At 42.8% G+C, this 23,790-nt stretch overlaps 1 long non-coding RNA gene across 1 annotated transcript; it reads right to left on the bottom strand.

Moving 5' to 3' along the window:
- Window positions 1-3,628: 3,628 nt before the first annotated feature.
- Window positions 3,629-10,240, bottom strand: LOC137509546 (uncharacterized). Its single transcript, XR_011020492.1, has 2 exons — window positions 7,749-10,240; window positions 3,629-6,037 (listed from the first exon to the last, which is right to left on the bottom strand). It is a non-coding gene; the product is annotated as an uncharacterized lncRNA (long non-coding RNA).
- Between the last annotated feature and the right edge of the window lie 13,550 nt (window positions 10,241-23,790).

Here is a 23,790-nt window from a genome sequence, read left to right as displayed (position 1 = left end):
AAAAAATATTTGTTAAACTTGTTCACAACAAACTACTAAACTTAAGCTCAGTTTTAAGATTACTTCTTTTTCCTTATTTGTTTTAGCTCGTTTACCTTTCAAGCGTCTAAATCCTGTTCCCAGAGATGAGGGCTCAATCTCACAAGGGAAGAAACCAAAGATGGTCCAGAAAGTCTCTGTTCTTAATACTGAGCCTTTACCTGATCAATTTGCTGAAGACGTGGAGAATGGCTGCAGAATGGAAAATGTGGAAGTGCAGTCTCTTCCAAAGGCTATAAATGGGCGTGGTCCACTGGACAGTTATGTCAAAAGATTGTCACATGCTCATCATGTGAAACCATGTATCACAATTGATTTGACTGAAGACTCAAATAGTGGACCTATTGACCATCTTTCTTCAATTGGAAGATTACAGCTCAGGTTAACAAATGAATCTGTTTTGAAAAACTCTGAGTCCTTTTCAGAAACTGATGAAGTTCTTACAGATGCTAATAATTTAAAAAACAATGATAATGGCCATGATGTTCATGCAGAAGAAATTGCCGAGGTGACATATGAGCCTTCTTTTACTACAATGTTGCTGTCTGTACCACTAACTAACTGTGCAAATGCAAAATTGAGCTCTCCAGTAAAAGCATGCAAAGATGTAAATAATGTGGCCGTGGAAGATTCTGCCCCTCTGTCATCTCACAGCTCTCCAGCCAGTTCTCCTGAAGGTCTAATAGCTGCTGTGTTAAAGAAAGAGATGGAGCTTGCGTCCCCAAAACACATTCACAAGGTAGGCTTTGTTTTATTTACATTTCTTTAAAAAGGTATACACAATTCACTTTAAGTCTTTTATGTGAGCATGTACAGTACTACCATTGAAGAAAACCTGTAACGAGAAAAACTTCCCCTGAGGGGTACTCGCCTCGGGTGGGGGAAGCCTCCGGATCCTATTGAGGCTTCCCCCGTCCTCCTCGGTCCCACGGAGGCGGAGAAAATCCTCCCGGAACGACAGGGATGTAAATATTTACGTTCCGGGCTCCAGCACAGGCGCAGTATCGGCTCTCCGCCTCGGAGATAGGCAGAAATAGCCGATAAATCTCGGGGCGCTCTACTGCACAGACGCAAGCGGACCCGACGGACATCGGCTATTTTCGCCTATCTCCGTGTGGAGAGCCGCAACAGCGCCTCCGCTGGAGTCAGGAAAGGTAAATAAATCCGTGCTTATCAGCGCTTGTCGTCCTTGCCGAGGGAGGATTCCGGGACACTCCGGGGGAGCCAGCGCTGGACTGCCTGCAGCTACAGCGGAGGGGGAAGCCTCTTTGGTACCCTGAGGCTTCCCCCTACCGAGGTGAGTACCCCCCCCCCCCCAAACCCCCCACCCCCCGGGGATGTTTTTTTTACAGGGTCTCTTTAACCTTTAGCCTTTTAACTTGCATACATCTCTTACCACTCGGGGTCCAATTTCTGTGCATAATGTTGTTGAACATGCTGTAATGATTGTATAATGGAAAACCATATTTAAGTTCTGCAAACTTTTGTTTTCTGTAAACTTTTTTAGTTTTAATAAAGTTTGGTTCGTTTTGATTAGTTACAGTAACCGATAATAGCAGTAGAGTATTCTCTGTTAGCCATCAGTTAAAGCAGGAAGTTTTGAGTCCGTATAACACCATTTATTGGTTAATCTTGAAAAAGGTTTACCCTCCCCAGCGATAAGCCCGATCTAAGCTTGGGCTAGCCGCCGGAGAGGATCAAATGGCCCCCGGAGGATTTTTTTTTTTTTTTTATATAAAATGTGCATTATATAGTTTTTTGTTTTTCACTATTGAAAAGTTTATTAGAAATATACAGAGTATCAGCAAAGTTCTCTTACGCAGAAGCCTTATTTAACCAGATATCATAAAACAAGAAACAAACAAGAAAACATGTCATGTTATATTCACTTATCAATAATACCAGGTATTGTGAACAAAGTGTCATCCATAACTCTGAAGTATTTTCATGCAATAGATACAATGTATGTTAAGAATAAATTCCAAAACAGGTTAGAGAATAAACAGATCGCATAACAAATGTTAGAAAAAGTAACCGGTCCTCCTGCGCCTGAAGAAGAAAGAGTGAGTAATAGGAGAAAGGTAGAGAGTAGAAGGTGGGAAAAAGGAAAGATCAGGGAAATGAACGATCAGGGAAATGAACATTTTTAGACCAGCAGTAAGCTTTTGTAATCTTCTGAATACTGAAATTCTACCCATACTGACCATGTATGATCATTCTCATAAAAAACAGGCAGGCTGTGTGAATGCGATAGTGATTGGCCCAGAGGCAGGGGGGGGATTGGTGGATGAGAACATGTGTCCTCTGAGCCAATACCAGCCTGGAAACTGAGAATGATAGCTTTTCAAGCCAATGAACAGTCCTCATTCTCAAAAGTTTACAAACATATACACACTGACACAAAGTATATCAAAGAGTAACTCCAAACAGATCTGTCACCTCAGAACTGCTTTCTGAGCTGACAGGAGCTGCTAGAGATATTATTTGATAAGATAAAGTAAGTTCCTAAAAAAAAAAAAAAAAAAAAAAAATAATCCACAAAAAGCATAATTGGTGGCGAAAAAAACATGGTAGAGATCATGTTTGGATAAGTAGTGATCAAGTTATCGGGGAATAAATAGGAGAAGCACTCTCGTCTATAAGGTGAAAAAAACTTGCGGGCTGAAATGGTTAAAGAGGAACTGTCGTGAAAATCTTAAAATTTAAAAAACATACAAATAAGTACATTTCTTCCAGAGTAAAATGAGCCATACATTACTTTTCTCCTATGTTGCTGTCACTTACAGTGGGTAGTAGAAATCTGACATTACTAACAGGTTTTGGGTTAGTCCATCTCTTCATATGAGGGATTCTCAGCATGGCTTTTACACTTCCTGAAAAAGATTTATACAAAGATGCTGGCCAGCCTCCCTGCTCACCGTATACTTTTTTGGCAGTTGGGCCGAGGAACTGCCATTCACTAAGTGCTTTTAAAAATAAAGAAAACCCAGGTAACCCCCACCTCCCCCCATGAGAAGATGGTCTAGCCCAAAATTTGTTGGTAATGTCAGATTTCTACTACTTACTGTAAGTGACAGCAGCATAGCAGAAAAGTAATTTAAGGCTCATTTAACTCCGGAAGAAACGTACTTCTTATTTGTATATGTTAACTTATACCGTATTTTTCGCAATATAAGATGCACTTTTTCTCCCCCAAAAATAGGAAGAAAAAGTGCCTGCGTCTTATATTCCAAAGGCAGGGAATCCCCGACTTCAGAACCGCCTGCCGATGCCAACCGCCGATCCGCCGCATTGTCGGGGACTCCCTGCCTTGTCCCCCTGTGTGGTCTGCCGGTCCGCTCCCCCGGTAACAATAACTGCAGAGCAACTCACCTTTCTATGGATTCCAGCGCTGTGTGGTCTGCTGTGTGGTCCGCTGCCTCCAGCATGTCAGCTACACCTGTAAATGAAAAGTTAGCGCAGGGACGCTCACCTACTCAGCGGCAGCCGCGGCGGTGTGTTTTGCCTAAGCAAATAGGGTTTTTAAACCCTCTAACTTCGCTCACCATTCAAAGATGGGAATAAACAAAATTGCTGCAAAACATGTATATACAACTCAAAGGAATAGTTTATTTAGTTCTACAATCCTGTTACAATATTATCTAAGCCTGCAGAATCATAGTTAGTTTGAGTAATTAGAAGTATGCATCAACACGTTACCAAGCTGTTGTAGACATCACCCAGGGAGAATCGGGGGACCTCAGCGACCTCGAAGGGGAAACAACTGGAACATACACGAACAGCACGTCTGCTGATCATCTGGAAAGATCCCAAAGTCAAAGTGTTTTCCCCCTGCCTTTAACGGACAGAATCGTCATAACCGCGCAAGCGCACAAGCAGCTAATCAGAACATGTTTCTATTCCACGCAAGCGCAGAAAGAACACATGCTGCTGATGCTGCCTCAGCGCGTGTTCACAACATGATCTTATTCCGCGCAAGCGCAGAAAGACCATATGTTGCTATTTTAGCGCGTGATCAGAACATGCTCTCACTGCGCGCAGGCGCAGAAAGACCACATGTTGCCAATCAAGCGCGTGAACAAAACATGTTTTTCTTCTACCCAAGGGCAAGAAGAACATGTTGCTTTTTTGATGTTGCTTTGTGGACAAAGAATGTGAGCAAATGTAAGAAATGTAACTTATTGCACAGCAATTCATTGTCCTTACTCTGCACAAGGACAGACAAAATACAGCAACGTCTCCAGTTGCTGTGTTAAACCAAATTAACCCATCCAGTACTAGACAGAGAACACATTTAACATATATACGTGAACAGTAATCCATACATTAAAGGATCCATACATAAAGACAGGCATGTCACTAACGTATCACATTCGGCCCTTGATTAGTGTTCACGAACCATATGTTGCAAACCTAACCTTAGACCGACGGCAAAGCCGATAAGCCACATAACAGTTCCACAATGTAATGAGGAACATCACAATACATAAGACTAGCACTGCATGAATAACAAAGTTCAACACAGAAGTAGCACTAAAAGAATATCCCATAAATATATCCCACCAATGATGTGATGTGGCATCTGCAATAGAAGAGCCAACTTTCACAATTTTATCAGCAACAATAGTGGTAGACAGAATATGCTGTGCAAGAGTTTTATTTAATAAAACAATATGTTTCTGAACGTCTTCAGAAGCATTCATTAATTTATGTAACCGCGTCAAGTTAAAATCCCAATTAGGCATATCAGGCATAATTGGGGACCAAAATTTAGCCACTGAGGTTTCCCTATCCCCCTGCAATAAAAAAGTTTCATTATGCCAAGTTATGCTAGAAACATTAGACAAACGCCCTGAAAAAAGGAGTGACCATATGGGGTATTACTGAAACATCTGTCACCAAACATATCTGTTGTGGAACCAGGAGCACCCATAATCAAAGGCATGACCACAAATTTACACATGACAGACATTTTGGTGACCTACATTACAACACCACCCGTGCAGACTGTATCACTGCATGTCATTTTCTCAGATTCCAAATGTATCCACCAATCTTGGGAACTGAAGAATTAAAAACTGACCTCCATACTTGTTCATTACCAGTCATTAATGCTAATTGCATAGAGGATTTCTGTTGAATCTGATAAATGGTTTGCAATGTACAGACAGTCCAATCAACAAACATTGTCATATTAGTATCAAACTGATTACTAAAATATACAGAAGAATCAGTTATATCAGCAATCATTATCAACATCAGCACTAATCATAGCAGGATAGTATATGGTTGGCATCCATTTGGGCTGTAAAGTCAAAGCATCATTTATTTTACTTCCTGCATTATGCAATCTATTAGCAAGAGTCTCTATATCAAAGCCATTTAAAGTTCCAGTAAGAGAGCCATAACCACCAAGCAATGTATCATACCAAGCTCTTTTGATACGGCCCTTTGGACAAGTCTTTGAAGGAGGAAAAGTTATCTGTGTATGCAGAACAGTCTTTTCAGCATGTCAAACTGTCCTGGATCAATTTTAGACATTAATGTTCATGAGTAACCATTGCAATCCTTGTAGTGGCATGGACACTTTAAAAATATCAGTAGCATTCTTACACATGTTTAACCCCACTCAAGCTGAGGTGTCAACTAGTGACACAGGTAGTTATTAAGATACCCCTCATCTCGATGCAATGCAAAGAATGTCCTTAAATCCTTAATCTTCTTATCACCCAATTGTAGTGGACATGGGAAATGTGGTCTTTTAGCAAGTCTAGGCACCTGCCACACAGTTCCAGAAAGAGTTAAATTAGCAACTGTACAGCAGCCTCCAGCTCGGCACTCCTGATTGGACTGGACTTTGTGCTGTTTATCATCATCCATTGGGAAGCAGTTGAATCTATAGGCACTAGCTTAGTGCCCGGAGTCCAGGCTCCAACCCCTGAAGCGATCAACAACGCGATACCAAGGAGTACAAGCATATAACATGCACGATAATGATCTATAAATACAAACAAGTATAAATCATTCTTGAAAGTAACATTTTTCTTGTGGGACATACTCCCACTGCTCTTTTTCAAACTAAATTATCAATAAAGTTTTGTTCTTCCCTTTTAGCAACTACCTCAGCTTTGTCTGGAGGACCAGTTGGTCCTTAAACCCAAATTTTGTCTCTAACATTTACCACATTAGTGGAACTAAAATTTATACCACCCCTTACTGAAAGGCTTCCCTCTCTACAAATAAAGGAATTATGGCCCCTTTACACCTAATCAGCTGCTGTCAGCTGTAACCGAAATAACAACTGATGTACAGTCCAGTGTCCATGTTCCCCTATGGCTTCTTTCACACTATACACTGGAAGGAAAAAAACCAAAAAAAACCAAAAAACAAAACAAATTGAAGCCTTTTTTGCAGTATACTGCCATTGGGAACAAAACACAAAACTAAAAATGTATGCATACTAATGCATACTAACGCATTAAGTGTAAAAGGGCCCTCAGGAGAACCTGGACTATATGACTCTTTGGCCTGTATATACACAGCGCCTCCCCTAGGTTTATTAGAATGACCTGGTATAAACAAAATCTGTTATCTTCACAGTTTGTTTGCATTATTTTATCATTCTAAACCAGAATATGCATAAATTCTAGCATCTTTAACAGAGGTATTCTTGAACATATAATACACTCTCTCTATATCCGTAAAGAATCAAACCAGACTTCACACAGTTCATTTGAAACCACTCAATTCACACTTCATCAACACATTCTGACACTTATGTCATTCAGCTAGTCAGTACAACATTCACAACCCTTTAGCTCAACAGGTAAACACTCCTGCACAATTATAGCTAAAAACAAGGGAACCAGGGGAAAAATTGCTGGCACAGATATCACCCTGACATCAGCAGAATAATCACATTTAACCCTGTAAGCAAAATGTGAATATTTGCAGGGGGTTTGAGATCCTAGCAAAACCCAAAATAATCAGCTGTATTATTTGCCTATTATCTTTGCTGGTCTATAATTGCCCAACCATCATTCTATTTCACTAGCTCAGCATCTGCACCATAACTTACGTAGATATCACATTCTCTTCACCCCCTGGCCTTTAAAATATATGTACTGCAGAACTTTCCATACTTACTTAATCAATTGATCGATCGATCAATCAATCTTAGAAAAGTCTGATACATTTCCAAGCCCATTTGATATAGATGAGACATTCACTACACAGCTGAAATAAAATTATTTTCATAACTTCATTTCAACACTGACTTCAATAACCAACCTAAATGGACGGTACACACACAGTGCTGCACCAAACAAGACACACACACACCGTCACACTCAAGCCAGTTGCGTTACAATCTCTCATCTCTTTTCCTACTATATTTTATTAAAGAACATGTATATCCTATGAAGTAAAAGTTGAAGGTCAATGTTTTCTAACATTATTATAGCATGTACCCCTATTAAAATGTGTGCCAAGCACCCTCTACTGGGGGAGAGCAGCATCTCAAATACTCACTCACCGGCTCGCACACATTCCTTACGAGCTCTCAACACTCGTGCACAAATGTTTTTTTTCTTCTTCAAACCTTCCTCTATGCTTTCAAAACCAGACATATGAATACACAATTATTCAAAACTCACTATAGCAGATACACCATATAAAGCATTCACTAAAAACAACAAAAGTTAACCCACCTGTCTTGTCCAGATTATATTACCATTTTAACTCTGCCAGTGCAGTGGGGTACTGTCACTTTTAGGAATTTGCTTTACAAGTTTAAACACAGCACTCCAAGTTTCTGTGGAGAATATACTTCCATATCTATGCAACAAAGACACAGACTGTATTAAAAACTTAGTAGGAAAATCTGAGATTCACTGTCAGGTTACTCTCTATCCCTTATTTCCCATCCCTGTTTTTTTCCTGATCATCAAGAGTATGGGATTTTCCTTAAAAGGAACAAAACAGCAGTAACAACCTGAAGAAAGCTCCCAGCTATTCCTATTCTTTTCAAATCCAACAAAATACATTTGTGCTAAAATCTAAAAAAACAGGAAAACAAAACAAAACCCAAAAACAATTATTTTACTAAACCTGATATACTTATATTCAACCCAGTTAAATGCACACTGTCCTATTTCTGTGCAATGATCAGTGGCAGAAGCTCCCTCCCGGCTCCACTGATAACAATCCAAAATATGTGATCATAGGAGTCTCTTCCTCAACTACTTCCTCCAGCACATTTCTTAAAAATGTTACATTTAAATTTTTTGTTTCTTCAATTTTGATAACCCCAATGATCTTCTTTATTCTCATTATTTCAATTAAAGAGTCTAATTTAGGATTGAAAAATGAGATCCGCAGGACAAATGACCCAATCATCATTTGCAGCATTGGAATCCCAGACATATGAATCCTGTTTGTCAGGATTTCTAATAACTCCTGCATGGACATATATTTGTACACTTCAAGCTTATACCCTCAAGTAATTTAACAACATTGAGGATTTCTGATTCTTTTAACTCACACAATCTTTATCAAACTTTTCTGTAAGCTGTCAGCAACATCCCACTACGTCACCCGAGAGTGACAACATCACCCGCTTTAACGGGGACCCCCTTAAGTACATTAACAACATTTAAGGGGCTCTGCCCTAAGGCAGTCGCATCACCTGACTTAACAGGGACACACACCCTCTAGAGTATGCACTACATCTAGAGGTTTAGCATCTCCCAACTTACTCTCCCATGGCTCTGCAGGCACACAATTCACTAATTCTTGAACTAGAATGCTGTAGGGAAGTCCGGACCAGCCGGGAATCTCCACTACACTTTCATTTTTCGTTGTATCCATCCTTTTAAATATGTTGAATTTTTTACTTTCTGCCAAGTGGGCGGGATTTGGACCAGAGGTGACCCTCATCAAAGTATGACTGCACCCCAAGTCCAAGTACGCACTGATAATCTGTTCAAAAGTTATCTCACTTTGAAACTTTTGGCAAAATGCCAAGTAGCTTAAATGCTACCTCTGTTTGAGTAGATATTGAAATTGTTTGCAAATTCTCAACAGTGTTCTCCCTAGAATTTGTTTCCAGCCGGGTGGCATGAAATAGTAGCCGGGTGGCATGAAAAAGTAGCCGGGTGGGGCGAATTGAAAATGCAGGGCAACTCTGCTTAGAGCATAGGGGGAGGTGAGGAGCTGAGCCGATGACAGCCGGGTGGTCACCAAAACTAGCCGGGTGGAGCACCCGGCTAAAAGAGCCTGGGGAGAACACTGCTCAATATCTCTTTCCTTTAATGAGATATATCGATTTGAACCCTCAATTTGCAAAACTTTGCACAATGACTCCTGGTGCACAGGGGAGCCACTGGGCAAAATATCAACCAAATCTGAGCATACAATTCAACAAATTAAAAGGAAGGATCCTGCCAAGACTACGCCAATTAATGTTTTGCCTAAGCAAATAGGGTTTTTAAACCCTCTAACTTCGCTCACCATTCAAAGATGGGAATAAACAAAATTGCTGCAAAACATGTATATACAACTCAAAGGAATAGTTTATTTAGTTCTACAATCCTGTTACAATATTATCTAAGCCTGCAGAATCATAGTTAGTTTGAGTAATTAGAAGTATGCATCAACACGTTACCAAGCTGTTGTAGACATCACCCAGGGAGAATCTGGGGACCTCAGCGACCTCGAAGGGGAAACAACTGGAACATACACGAACAACACGTCTGCTGATCATCTGGAAAGATCCCAAAGTCAAAGTGTTTTCCCCCTGCCTTTAACGGACAGAATCGTCATAACCGCCCAAGCGCACAAGCAGCTAATCAGAACATGTTTCTATTCCACGCAAGCGCAGAAAGAACACATGCTGCTGATGCTGCCTCAGCGCGTGATCACAACATGATCTTATTCCGCGCAAGCGCAGAAAGACCATATGTTGCTATTTTAGCGCGTGATCAGAACATGCTCTCACTGCGCGCAGGCGCAGAAAGACCACATGTTGCCAATCAAGCGCGTGAACAAAACCTGTTTTTCTTCTACCCAAGGGCAAGAAGAACATGTTGCTTTTTTGATGTTGCTTTGTGGACAAAGAATGTGAGCAAATGTAAGAAATGTAACTTATTGCACAGCAATTCATTGTCCTTACTCTGCACAAGGACAGACAAAATACAGCAACATCTCCAGTTGCTGTGTTAAACCAAATTAATATATACAATAAAACTTCTGCGCCTCTGCATATAAAATAAATGCACTCTTTAATAAAATTGTTCACAAAATTGCACAAATCTGCACGCAAAGATGTATCAGCAGCCCCACTCCCAGCCACACACCTGACCACATTCACAAGTCCCAGGGAATGTCACCCAGAATGCTCCACTGTAAACTATCAAATGCGTGTACTGATCTACATATAACTGATTTATCTAATTGATGCGCATCAATCTTTAGAGTTGTGCTAGAATAAAATAATATAATCCTGAATAAAATCCTCAAGCTGTGATCCTTCACTGCATACCTTGCACTTCCGCAAGGTAGCAAAATATAGATGTATTTACTTTTCCGTATAGTCCTTTGATCATAGCAAATCTTCTGCACTCTGCAATGGCAAACTCACGGTTTCAGATGTTAGTCGGCGTTAACAGTCTCTGGTCACTTAAAAGAGAGAGGAGGAGCAGAAGGGACCACACAACTCTCCAGGCATCTGCGTTATTGAATCCACTTGAGTCCCGGCCGGTAACTCTTCACTGGATCAATTCCGTAACGGGCTCCACACGGACTTCCGGCTTCCAGCTCTATCAAGCTTTGCTTCACACGGAGTCCGGGGGTGACGTCACCACAACTAAGAGCCAATAGCCTACGCGTTTCAGTAGGTTACGCCTACCTTCTTCAGGGCATGTTCCTATTGGCTGTGTGTCCTCTTATACTGCATGACTCCACCCACCTCTCTCCGCAACATGTATACAATGTATTTCTTCAGCGGTTTCACTAAAATGCATAGATTTCAATGTCAGAATTAAGTCCCAGCGGGACCCCACTATTCATAGTGTAAATCCATTCAGTCTCCTTGCGGGACATTTTGTCAATATAGTTGCCACCCCTCCAGTCTCTCTCCACAGTCTGTATAGCATAACATTTAAATGTTTCAAGGCTCTTTCCATGTTGTTCTTTTTTTTTTTGTAAATTCTTTTCATTGTAAATTTTTGACAGTACAAAACGTACAAACATAATCCAACTCCAACACACGCAGGTGAGGAGGAAAGGACAAAATATAACCAGTTACAAGAAGAAGAGAGAAAAAAAAAAAAAAAAAAAAAAAAAAATTACACATCACATCCTTCGCATCTAGTGCAGTGAGTAGTAGTTCAGACAGGATAAATACATATATATATATATTTTTACATATATATATTCCAAGATCCGAAATGACCAACTCATTCAGTAAAATGTAGTATTAATAAAGTACATCAAAGCAAGCCGGGCAACTGTATCCTTGTTCCGCTTTCTTATTTATTGTGTCCTGATGCCAAACATATACATGCATGCAAACAATCTTGATACATCAAACCTGGTGCAGGTATCAGCGCTGAGGTGTACCAGGGTGTGGGTGACCAGGGTGAGGGGACTGCACTACGCCGTTTCGCGCCTGACTGGCGCTTGTTCACGTGCTCGTGTCCTGTGTTCAAAGGAGCGCCGTGCGGCTTCCTGTATATATCTTGGGAAGCCGCGCCTCAGGCGCTGCTGATTGGTTAGTGGAGCTGATGTTGCTAAGGGTCGGGGGTGAGAGGGGCGGGGTCACGCCGGCCAGCGGCGAAGAGTGATGATGCGCTGCATGGACGCGAAGAGCGTAAGCAGCGTTCAGGTTGCTATGGCAACCAATGTTTACATTCCATGCGGCTTACGTGTAGTGCAAGTGGGAAGCCTTGAACATTGTTGTGCAACATATAAAACATTTTCAAAACATTTAAAACGTTGTTGTTCATTCAGTGTTCACATCTAAAGTGATCTGTGCTAAATCAACAAAAGTGCATAAGTGGTATTTCTACCAATTCTGTGAAGCAAAATGTAAGCATGCCTGTAGCATAAAGTGAAAATCATTTTATCATAATCACCTTTACTTGTACCCACCAGGTTAAAATCACCTCTTTATTGCTTATTCTAATAAAACCTCTATAAAAAAACCCAAACCCTTTAAAAAAGACTGGGGTGGTGTTACTGTCCTGAGGGGAGACCTTAGAGATATATTATCTTCTAATTTATTTTACTGGACGTCCACATCCATAGTTAAAAATCCCAGGCAGGCATCCATTTATTCTACCTGCCTGGGTCTATGGTTTTGTTAGTCAAGGGGAGGGCCACGCAGGAGCTCCGTGGAGAAGCGGGAGTATTTCCATGGGGTACTCATTCACACTCATTATGGGGCTGCAGGGTCAACTTTCCCCACAATTACAAGAAGAAGTGCAGGTGTGCAAGGATTAAGTATACTGGATCCATGTTGTAAGTCAGAACTACAATCTGGGCATTTTATATAAATGGTGTGTATGGATACACCTTGTACATATCATGGATGGTGCGTGTGCTTGTATTGCAGGGGTCACTGTGGAGGTCCGCCCCCCTCTTTCCACGCATTACTGCTTCACGCTGTGAAAGATCCGTTTATTAATGGATCTACGGTGCTTATTGCACAGATATTTAGTTTTTGGGTCCTATGTACTAGGACTGACAAACTATTAGCCCAGACTCGTTGTGACATTAAACAGGATATCGGTGCGAAGAGAAATAAGGAAGAAGGGGAAAAAGAGGAGAAGAGGGTTACCCATTGGGAAGAACAAGGACCATAAGCCACCAGGACCAGAATTCAGGGTCCCAAGAAGGTCAGAGGCTAGAACAGACCAGTGAAAGTCAGAGGGAAGACAAGAATCTACTGGAGCCCAATTACAAAAAGATCCTGCAACCAAAGAGGGGAAGAAGAAGGGAGAACTATCCAGTTTGCAGCATAGGTGCAGGTCCGCGCACAAGGGTCCCACAACCAATTAAGGAAAGGAACGGTAAAGAAGTGCCAGGCCCATCGATGGAAAGGTAAGCTTATGGATCAAGGAAGCAAGCTAATTCCAGCCTATCATTGAGACCTATTGGTCCCATTGCCTCCGTACGTAGAATCACCCGCGACTCTCGCCGAGTCAACTCACGATCCCGATCTCCACCTCTCCTGGAGGGGCTGACATGCAGGAGACCCGCAAATCTCAAGCATTTAGCATTGCCTCCATGCGCTTCCCTTATGTGCTCGATGAGTCGAGGGCACCCCTTCCCGGATTTGATAGACTTGAAGTGCTCGTTTATTCTCTCTTTGAGGGGTCTAGTGGTTTTGCCTACATAATAAAAATCACATGGGCAAAAGACCACATAAGATACAAATTTTGTTAGGCAGGTGATGAAAGCCCGTACTTCCCACTGTACTCCTCCCAGACGGTAATTAATACCTTCCCGCATATAGGGGCAATATCTACACTTCCCACACTTATAGTTGCCTTTGGGGCGACTAAGGCTCAGCCAGTTTGGTACTGGACATGAACGAAATTCGCTCCGGGTTAGAATATCACCTAGCGTGGGGGCCCTTCTATAAGCTATTCTGGGAGGATCTGGGAACACTCTCTGGAGGGTAGGGTCTCTTGCAATCAAAGACCAGTTTTTTTTAACTATCTGGGTTAATTTTTTGGCCATGGGAGTGTAATCAAACGTTAGAGTAAAGGGACCTCTCTCTGCACTTTTAAGGGTTCTGGAGAGGAGGGAGGATCTATCTCTGCCTCTAGCTCTATCTCTGGCTTTCGCGAGGAGTTCTTTATCATAATTTCGTGCCTCTAATCTTGCGGTCAACTCCTGCGACTGCTCCTCGAATGAATCCAGGTTGGTATTGTTTCGTCTGAGGCGCAGGTACTGGCCGTATGGCAGGGATGTCTTGACGTGCTCTGGGTGAAAGCTACTTCTGTGCAACAAAGAGTTCACAGCCGTAGCTTTCCTGTATCCCTCGCATATCAATCTATCTCCATCCGGCTTGATCCTTAGATCTAAAAAATTGACGGAGCTTTCTCCAATCTCGGAGGTGAACCTCATGTTCACCTGGTTATTATTAAGGAGATCCATGAAGGTGAGGAACTCCTCCGTGTTCCCCTGCCACACGACCAGCACGTCGTCCACATACCTGGCCCAAACCTTGATGTTTCGCCTAAACAAATTTCTCGGGCTCATTACATAGTCCTCTTCCCAAGCTCCTAGGAATAGGCCTGCATAGGTACATGCCACAGAGGTTCCCATAGCAGTCCCAGAGACCTGGTGGTACCACCTTCCATCAAAAATGAACGCATTGTGCGTCAAAACATATTTTAGACATTCGCACAAAAAATCTTTGTACCCGTCGTCCTTATTGGTTCTGTCCAAGAACCTGCGGACCGCTTTTATCCCCTCCTCGTGGGGGATTCTACTATAGAGGCTCTCTACATCTATAGTGGCTAACTTGTAGCCAGGTTTCCAAGTCGCGCTCTCGACGAGGTTAATCGTGTCGAGCGTGTCGGCCAGGTAGGCCGGAACCCCCACGAGTAGGGGACGTAGCAGATGGTCTAAAAAACGGGACAAACGTTCTGTAAGAGAGCCACACCCCGAGACGATTGGTCTTCCCGGGGGATTTCTGGCAGATTTATGCAATTTAGGAAGGTGGTACCACACAGGATGTCGTGGGAACTGCGGGAGAAGGTCAACTGCCAACCTCTGTGGGATGTACCCCTTTTCGACTCCCCGCCTTAACAAAGTGCGGAGAGTCGACTGGTATTTGAATGTGGGATTACTATCCAATTTTACATAATACTCTGTATTGTTCAGCTGCCTATAGGCTTCTTTGGTATAGAAATCACTCGACATGATCACCACATTCCCCCCTTTGTCGGCCTGCTTCACCACCAGGTCGCGGCGTTGCCTCAGCCACCTCATGGCTGCCCTATCCGCCTTATTCAGATTGTTTGGGGCCTGGTCATAACATAATGCCTTCATGTCTGCGGCGACCTGGTGGAGAAACTGGTCAATGGGAGAACCGGGGGGAATGGGCATAGGTCGTAAGGATTTGCAGGCTCGAAAGTTCCCAGAGTTGCCCAGGGAGAGATCATATGTGGGTGTGGCCTCCTCCTCCTCCAAAGAGCAGGACCCTCCCTCCTCCCACAGCTCCTCCAGCATCCGGAGTGCCTCCATCTCGGCATTGTTCCAGTCCACCGCGGGACTGAACCCCAAAGTGGTCATGGAACTCTCTGCCAATGTCGGGCCTCCATCACTCTGTCCTTGGAGCTCCCCCATAGTTCCCTCATCCTGATAGAGTTGCTTAATCATCATTTTCCTTGTGTTCTTATAGAGATCAACAAAGAAGTCCACGTAATCAAAATTCTGTGTGGGCGAGAAGCCCAAACCTTTCCCTAATAGTGCAATGCAGTTCTCAGGTACATTTATTTCTGCCAAGTTTATCACTTGTAGTTCTCCTCCCTGGGGGGGTGCCCTCGACTCATCGAGCACATAAGGGAAGCGCATGGAGGCAATGCTAAATGCTTGAGATTTGCGGGTCTCCTGCATGTCAGCCCCTCCAGGAGAGGTGGAGATCGGGATCGTGAGTTGACTCGGCGAGAGTCGCGGGTGATTCTACGTACGGAGGCAATGGGACCAATAGGTCTCAATGATAGGCTGGAATTAGCTTGCTTCCTTGATCCATAAGCTTACCTTTCCATCGATGGGCCTGGCACTTCTTTACCGTTCCTTTCCTTAATTGGTTGTGGGACCCTTGTGCGCGGACCTGCACCTATGCTGCAAACTGGATAGTTCTCCCTTCTTCTTCCCCTCTTTGGTTGCAGGATCTTTTTGTAATTGGGCTCCAGTAGATTCTTGTCTTCCCTCTGACTTTCACTGGTCTGTTCTAGCCTCTGACCTTCTTGGGACCCTGAATTCTGGTCCTGGTGGCTTATGGTCCTTGTTCTTCCCAATGGGTAACCCTCTTCTCCTCTTTTTCCCCTTCTTCCTTATTTCTCTTCGCACCGATATCCTGTTTAATGTCACAACGAGTCTGGGCTATTAGTTTGACAGTCCTAGTACATAGGACCCAAAAACTAAATATCTGTGCAATAAGCACCGTAGATCCATTAATAAACGGATCTTTCACAGCGTGAAGCAGTAATGCGTGGAAAGAGGGGGGCGGACCTCCACAGTGACCCCTGCAATACAAGCACACGCACCATCCATGATATGTACAAGGTGTATCCATACACACCATTTATATAAAATGCCCAGATTGTAGTTCTGACTTACAACATGGATCCAGTATACTTAATCCTTGCACACCTGCACTTCTTCTTGTAATTGTGGGGAAAGTTGACCCTGCAGCCCCATAATGAGTGTGAATGAGTACCCCATGGAAATACTCCCGCTTCTCCACGGAGCTCCTGCGTGGCCCTCCCCTTGACTAACAAAACCATAGACCCAGGCAGGTAGAATAAATGGATGCCTGCCTGGGATTTTTAACTATGGATGTGGACGTCCAGTAAAATAAATTAGAAGATAATATATCTCTAAGGTCTCCCCTCAGGACAGTAACACCACCCCAGTCTTTTTTAAAGGGTTTGGGTTTTTTTATAGAGGTTTTATTAGAATAAGCAATAAAGAGGTGATTTTAACCTGGTGGGTACAAGTAAAGGTGATTATGATAAAATGATTTTCACTTTATGCTACAGGCATGCTTACATTTTGCTTCACAGAATTGGTAGAAATACCACTTATGCACTTTTGTTGATTTAGCACAGATCACTTTAGATGTGAACACTGAATGAACAACAACGTTTTAAATGTTTTGAAAATGTTTTATATGTTGCACAACAATGTTCAAGGCTTCCCACTTGCACTACACGTAAGCCGCATGGAATGTAAACATTGGTTGCCATAGCAACCTGAACGCTGCTTACGCTCTTCGCGTCCATGCAGCGCATCATCACTCTTCGCCGCTGGCCGGCGTGACCCCGCCCCTCTCACCCCCGACCCTTAGCAACATCAGCTCCACTAACCAATCAGCAGCGCCTGAGGCGCGGCTTCCCAAGATATATACAGGAAGCCGCACGGCGCTCCTTTGAACACAGGACACGAGCACGTGAACAAGCGCCAGTCAGGCGCGAAACGGCGTAGTGCAGTCCCCTCACCCTGGTCACCCACACCCTGGTACACCTCAGCGCTGATACCTGCACCAGGTTTGATGTATCAAGATTGTTTGCATGCATGTATATGTTTGGCATCAGGACACAATAAATAAGAAAGCGGAACAAGGATACAGTTGCCCGGCTTGCTTTGATGTACTTTATGCATATAGACTTTTCCCCAAGTGACTGTACCGGCTGCACGTTCCTTTGCTTTTGTGTATATGTTGCTATAGAAGACGCAGAGGTGAAGTTTAAAAGGACCTATGCAGGCTTGCTTTTCTCTCTGTCCTCCAAGAAATAGCACTGAGTGCCGAGTGGTGTGTGTTGCTACAGTGTACTACAAAAATGTAGTATTAACCCAGGCTGATTAGAGAGCATGTATTACGCAGCTATAACTCAGCAAAGGAGACATTCACCCGATACTGGAACAAAGAGGTACAATTGAATGTATACAAATTACATACAGAGAATTGTTATACAGTATCTTTATTCAGCGTCCAGGGACCCCATACTTTTTTAAACTTGGGAGCACACCCCCTGGCGATGTAGGCAGCCTTGTACAGATGGAGAGAGTTATTTATTAGTTTTTTCCAGTACTGAGTAGTAGGCGGGGCGGGTTGTTTCCAATTTAGTACTATTGCTTTCCTATAGTAATATAGGAGTAAGCCTATCAGGCTCCTTTGGGCTCTTGTAGGAGCAAGTGAGTGTACATTAACCAATAAGCAAAACATAGGTTCCGGTGTTATATGAGTTTTGGCAACAGACCCAGTTATCTTGCATATGTCCTTCCATTGCTCAGCAACCAAAGGGCATTCCCAAAAAATGTGTTCAAAGTCAGCCACGGCAGCACCACAGCGCCAGCATCGACCAGAGCCTGCTCGATCAAATTTAATTATTTTGGAAGGAGTCAGATAAGCCTGATGAAGAATTTTGAATTGGATTAATTTATCTCTGGTGGAGATTAAGTATTCAAAAGGCTTAATCCATACATCCTCCCAGTCTTCATCATCGAGGTCAGGTATAAGTTTAAGCCAGGGCTGCTTATATATGGTTATATGAGGTTCAGTGATCAAGATTACATTTTGGTAGATATTTGAAACAGCTTTGGTATGATTTTCATTTATGATCACGTCCTCAATAGCAGAGGAAATCAGTTTGACTGGCTCTCGCCCAAACTGTGCCGCGAATGCATGCCTCAGCTGTATGTACCTGAACAGATAGTTATTAGGGAGTGAGAAAGTGTTTTTAAGAGAATTAAAGTCTGTAAGACTCCTAGCCGTAATTATGTGTTCTAGATGCGTTACCCCCTTTTTAATCCAAATAACCGGATCAGGAATCTTATAGAAGTGGGGCAGGGATGGGTTGTTCCATAGTGGGAGCCTGGGGGAGAATGTGTTATGGGAGGGAGAATGCCATGTCTGAACCACACTCCATGCTTGTAGTACCACCTTCATATTTATTGTTAAGGGATAAGGTGCCTTTACACCCCGGTAAATAATTTGGGCAAGTGCCTGGTAGGATCCCAATATTGCCGCATCTAGTACCATAGAGGAATTAGATTTGTCTTGAGACAGCCACCAATGGGCAGTAACCAGCTGACTAGCAAGAAAATACTTGTAAAGGTCCGGAAAAGCAAGGCCCCCCTCCGTCCACGGCCGCCGGAGCTTCCTCAAGCTGATTCTTGCAGTTTTATTATGCCAGATGAAGCTGGACAATAGTGAGTTGAGCTGCTTAAAAAAGTTTTTGTGGATCCATACGGGACTGTTACGAAAAAGATATAGATACTTGGGGAGGAGTTTCATTTTGATTAAGTTAACTCTACCGATTAGAGATAGAGGAAGGCCCTGCCACCCCAGAAGCCTCTTTTTGGTAATTTGTATCAGGGGAAGCAAATTATCAGAGAAATAGTCAGCCGAGTTCCCTGAGATCATAATTCCAAGATATTTTGTCTTAGAGACAACTTCGAGTGGAGTGGAAGCTAGGGGAGTGTGGTTCAGCGGGAGCAACTTAGATTTCCCCCAGTTCACCGTTAATCCAGTAAATGTAGAGAAACTCCTAAATATTTCAAGCACTCCTTTGATGGAAATATCAGGGGATTCAAGATAAATGACCAAATCGTCAGCGTATAGGGATACCCTCTCATCCAGCCCCCCCACACAAAAGCCATGTATGTATGCATGGATGTTGACGTATGGCTGCCGCAATAGGTTCCATGGCCATCGCGAAGAGGGCCGGGGAGAGAGGGCACCCCTGCCTAGTGCCTCTACCCAACTGAATACTATCAGATACCTCCGAGCCAATTTTTATTTTGGTTCCTGGATGTTTATATATGGTTCTAAGCCAAGAAATAAATTTAGGGCCAAACCCCATTTTGGATACCGTGGCCCACAGATATTCCCACTCCACTGAATCAAACGCCTTTTGTATGTCTAAAAAGGCCAATGCGCGGGGAGAAGGAAGGCTCTCAGAAAGCTGAATGTGGGTGTAGATGCGCCTGAGATTGATATCAGTGGTTTTGTGAGGCATAAAGCCAGTTTGATCAGGATCTATGAGGTCTGTGATATGTTGATTAATTCGGGTAGTCAGAATTTTAGTTAGGATTTTTAGGTCGTTATTAAGGAGCGAGATGGGCCTATAAGAGCCACAGTCCAAAGGGTCCTTGTCCGGTTTAGGGATGAGTATGACATGTGCTTGTGAAAAGCTAGGAGGAAGTTCTCCACAGAGCAGGCAGTTATTATATGTTAATTTTAAGTGGGGGGCTAGTATTCGCATAAATCTTTTATAGAACTCAATTGGGATTCCATCAGGACCCGGGGACTTTTGGGGGGGGAAAGAAAGAATGGAGTCTAGGATTTCATCCTCTGTTATCTCTGCATTTAAGCTAGAAGATATTTCACTGTCTAGAGAGGGCAGCTGTATTTTTGCTAATAGTTCAGTGAGATCAGAGGTGGTGCCCTTAAATTGGGAGGAATATAAGTTTTTATAATACTCTTGAAATCTGTTTAGAATAGCCTTAGGGGATGAAAGAATATTACCTGCGTCTGATTTTATTTCAGGGATGTTAGAGTGTTCAAGTGGGTCCCGCGCTATGCTAGCGAGCAATTTACCGTTTTTATCCCCCTTCTCAAAAGTGGTTTGTTGCCATTCCACGAGAGATGTTTTAGTAAGGTCTGTCATGTGTAAATTGAGAGAGCGTTTAGAATGCATCATATCAGAGTATGTAGTGTCATTGGGGGTGTGGGCAAAGTTCTGTGTGGCTTTTTCTTCGTTATCCAACAATGAATTTAGGGCAGTATTAAATTCCTTTCTACAAGCACTAATTTGATTAATATAATCCCCACGTATTGTAGCTTTAAAGGCATCCCAAGTGATTTGAGTGGAAGCTGAGTTTGCATTAATTTCCCAGTATTGATTTATAGCAGAGGTAATTTTTTCAGCGATTTTATCGTCATTTACCCATTTAGGGTTTAACCTCCAGAGTGTTTGGTTAGTGGAGGCCGGTATTGAGCAAGTAATTTCTAATGGAGCGTGATCTGACAGTCCGCTAGGGAGGTACCTGGCTGAGGACACCGAGGATAGGAGCTCATGGTTTCCAAATGCTAGGTCAATACGTGAGGCAGATTTGTGTGTGGCAGAAAAATGAGAAAAGGCAAGTTTCTGAGAGTTCTTCCACCTCCATATCTCTGTAAGAGACAGAGAGTCAGCCCATGCATTAAGATCTATATTGGGAGTACGGGATTTATTGGTAGAGTCCAGGTGAGCTGCTAGGATATCATTGAAGTCCCCAATTACAAGGAGTTTGGCAGGTAGGTATTTCTGTATTTTTAAAGTTATTTCCTCTAGGAGGGTTTGCTGAAGGGGGGGAGGAGCATAGAGACCTACAATACAATAAGCAATGCCACATATGGATAGATGCAAAATAACATATCTACCTTCAGAGTCGGGAAGTGCATGGAGAAATTTGTAGGTAAGAGATTTATTAATTAGTATCGTGACACCTCTAGCGAAAGTGGAGTATATGGAATGAAAAGACCTGTGGACCCAGGGTTTGTTTAGAGACTTAACCAGGGCCCCATCCATGTGTGTTTCCTGGAGTATTAAGATATGCGGCCTATTTTTGGAAAGATATTGAAAAGTCAACGATCTCTTGAAAGGAGAGCGTAGACCTCTAATATTCCAAGAAAGTATTTTTAGGTAAGTCTCCACCGCTGAGCTCTTCTAATCTGGGCCAGTAAATCTCTATGGTCATGTACAGGATTAGGCCATATAGGAATCTCGAAACAGATCCAGCAGTGAGCTAATATTGGATGCGAGAAATATTCAAAAAACAGTATGTTTGAAAGAGACATTCTTGTAACTAAAAAAAAAAGAAAAAACCCCTGCTGCAGTAGTATGAACATCAACACAAACATTTACTACAGCTTATTCCCTAAACCTATAACTGAGGTCTGGATCCCCTCAAGAGACCCAGACAGTGTAGCAATTTGTAGGAGGTTATCCTACACGGGGGGGCGGCAGCAAACAGGAAAGGTGAGTCCGCTACCCAGCCACATCCCTTAATTGGGAGGAAACAATCTTAAACCCTATTTACTATACACAGTCAGAAATATCTGTAGATATATGGTCTTAAAGTATTACACATGTCTACTTCTAAGTGGATAATATGTGTGTCGCCCATATAGAATCATTATTTTCCGGGGGGGGGGGGGGGGGGGGAGAGAGACATAGAGGGGGTGGAGAGAGAACAGGAAGAAAGAAAGCATTTCTCCTTCACCTCTACATGCATGTAGCATATACCCCAAATGAATTTGAACCGGGAGTCAACCCGATTAACCTTGTATCTACTAGTTTCATTATATATGTGTAGGCAGGTAGCATTGCCCGTATGGTATTGACAGAGTGTTTAGTTCTGGGGAGCAGCCAATATGACTTAGAGAATGGGAGAGTACGCATAACATGAATGATCTTTCCTTCTTTTTTATTATCTCTCCCCCCCTCCCCACGGATCACCCCCCTTTCAGTAGCTTCGGGTCGTTTGCATGGATTATAATTGAAGACTTGTTCAAAAGCAGGGAAATGTTGCCCTCTAGTGGCCAGTGAAAGTAATAAACGAGTGTGTAAGCATCTGAGCGCAGAGAAGGTGTATTTATCCGTAATATATCAGCATTAGGTCTCTGAGCATGTAGGTTTCCTAGGGGGCTTAATATGCCAACAGATGTGCTTCTCCCACTTAAGCAAGCTGAGAACAATAAGGGTTAAGAAGCCCCTAAAAGCATTTTGTTTGCATCTACAGGCGACCTCATCTTCTCATACATTTATGTAATAATATTGCTAATTTCTCAGAAGGAACAACAACAAAAAAAAAACAAAAAAAAAAAAACCCATAGGTCTGACCGCTAATTATTCTGTCCAAATAAACCGTTCGCACTTAGTAACTTCTATATGATAAGGCAAACTTAGAACATCATATAACAGATTATATTGGCAGATCATCCTCCTCCCCACCATAGTATACCATAGCCCTGTAACTTAATAAATGCAGTTTGGCATGAATAGATCTTATAATAGGTCGTTATACACACATTATATTCAAGTATAGGTGACAGTAGGTGGCTGCAAGCAAGCTGTCTACCGAGAACCGGCAAAGTATCCCATTAGATAGTTAAGCATTCATATAAAGAGACTGTAGAAGTATGCCATTTCAAATAACACTTCTCTCCCTTCCAGCATTCATAGCCATTACGTTATAGCGTATCAGAAATGATTTGTGGCTCTAGGGGAGGAAAGGTAGCAGAACCACAAATCACAAGTTTGTGCACATACTGTGGGTGGAGTTTCTTGTTCCCGGGCAAAGGATCGAAGAAGAAGGGCGGTGTTACATATATAACAAGCACACAGCTTGAGTTGTGGAGTGAAACCGCCATATTGTCCATCACCTTAACCATCAGCCATGTTCTGTGCGTAAATAAAGTTCCTATTCGTCCATAAGTAGATAACAGACATCCCAGCAAACAGGCATATGTTATTTTGAGGTGGATAAATCAAGCGGAGGTACAGTGCTTGAGCTACAAGTCAGTCCATATGACTAGTAAGGTGGAGGTGATCCCTTCACAGAGTAAAGAGCAAAAGGAGCATACTTATTTTTTAGGAAGGGATTCTATCCACTTCAGAGCCTCAGCCGGAGTTTCAAAAAAAAGAGTCTTATCCCCCTCCTGTACTCTGAGCCTGGCTGGGAACAACATAGCATAGTGGAGTTGTCTCTCACGCAGTTTGTTTTTAACCTGCTGGAAAGAGCTCCGCTGTCGCTGTGTCTCGACTGTATAATCGGGGAAAATCATAAGTTTAGTATTTTGAAAATGTAACTCACCGGCTTTCCTGGAAGCAGATAAAATAGCATCTCGATCCCTAAAATTAAGGATTTTAAGAATTACCGGTCGTGGAAGAGCCCCAGGGAGTTTCTTACGGGTTTCCATGCGGTGGGCCCTTTCTACCACGAAGAATGCAGAGAAGGTAGACT

The sequence above is a fragment of the Hyperolius riggenbachi genome, chromosome 1 (genome assembly GCF_040937935.1).
Source record: "Hyperolius riggenbachi isolate aHypRig1 chromosome 1, aHypRig1.pri, whole genome shotgun sequence".
In the NCBI taxonomy this organism is placed as follows: domain Eukaryota; kingdom Metazoa; phylum Chordata; class Amphibia; order Anura; family Hyperoliidae; genus Hyperolius; species Hyperolius riggenbachi.
Note: the sequence above shows the minus strand (reverse complement) of the source record. Positions and strands in the feature narration are given on the sequence as shown.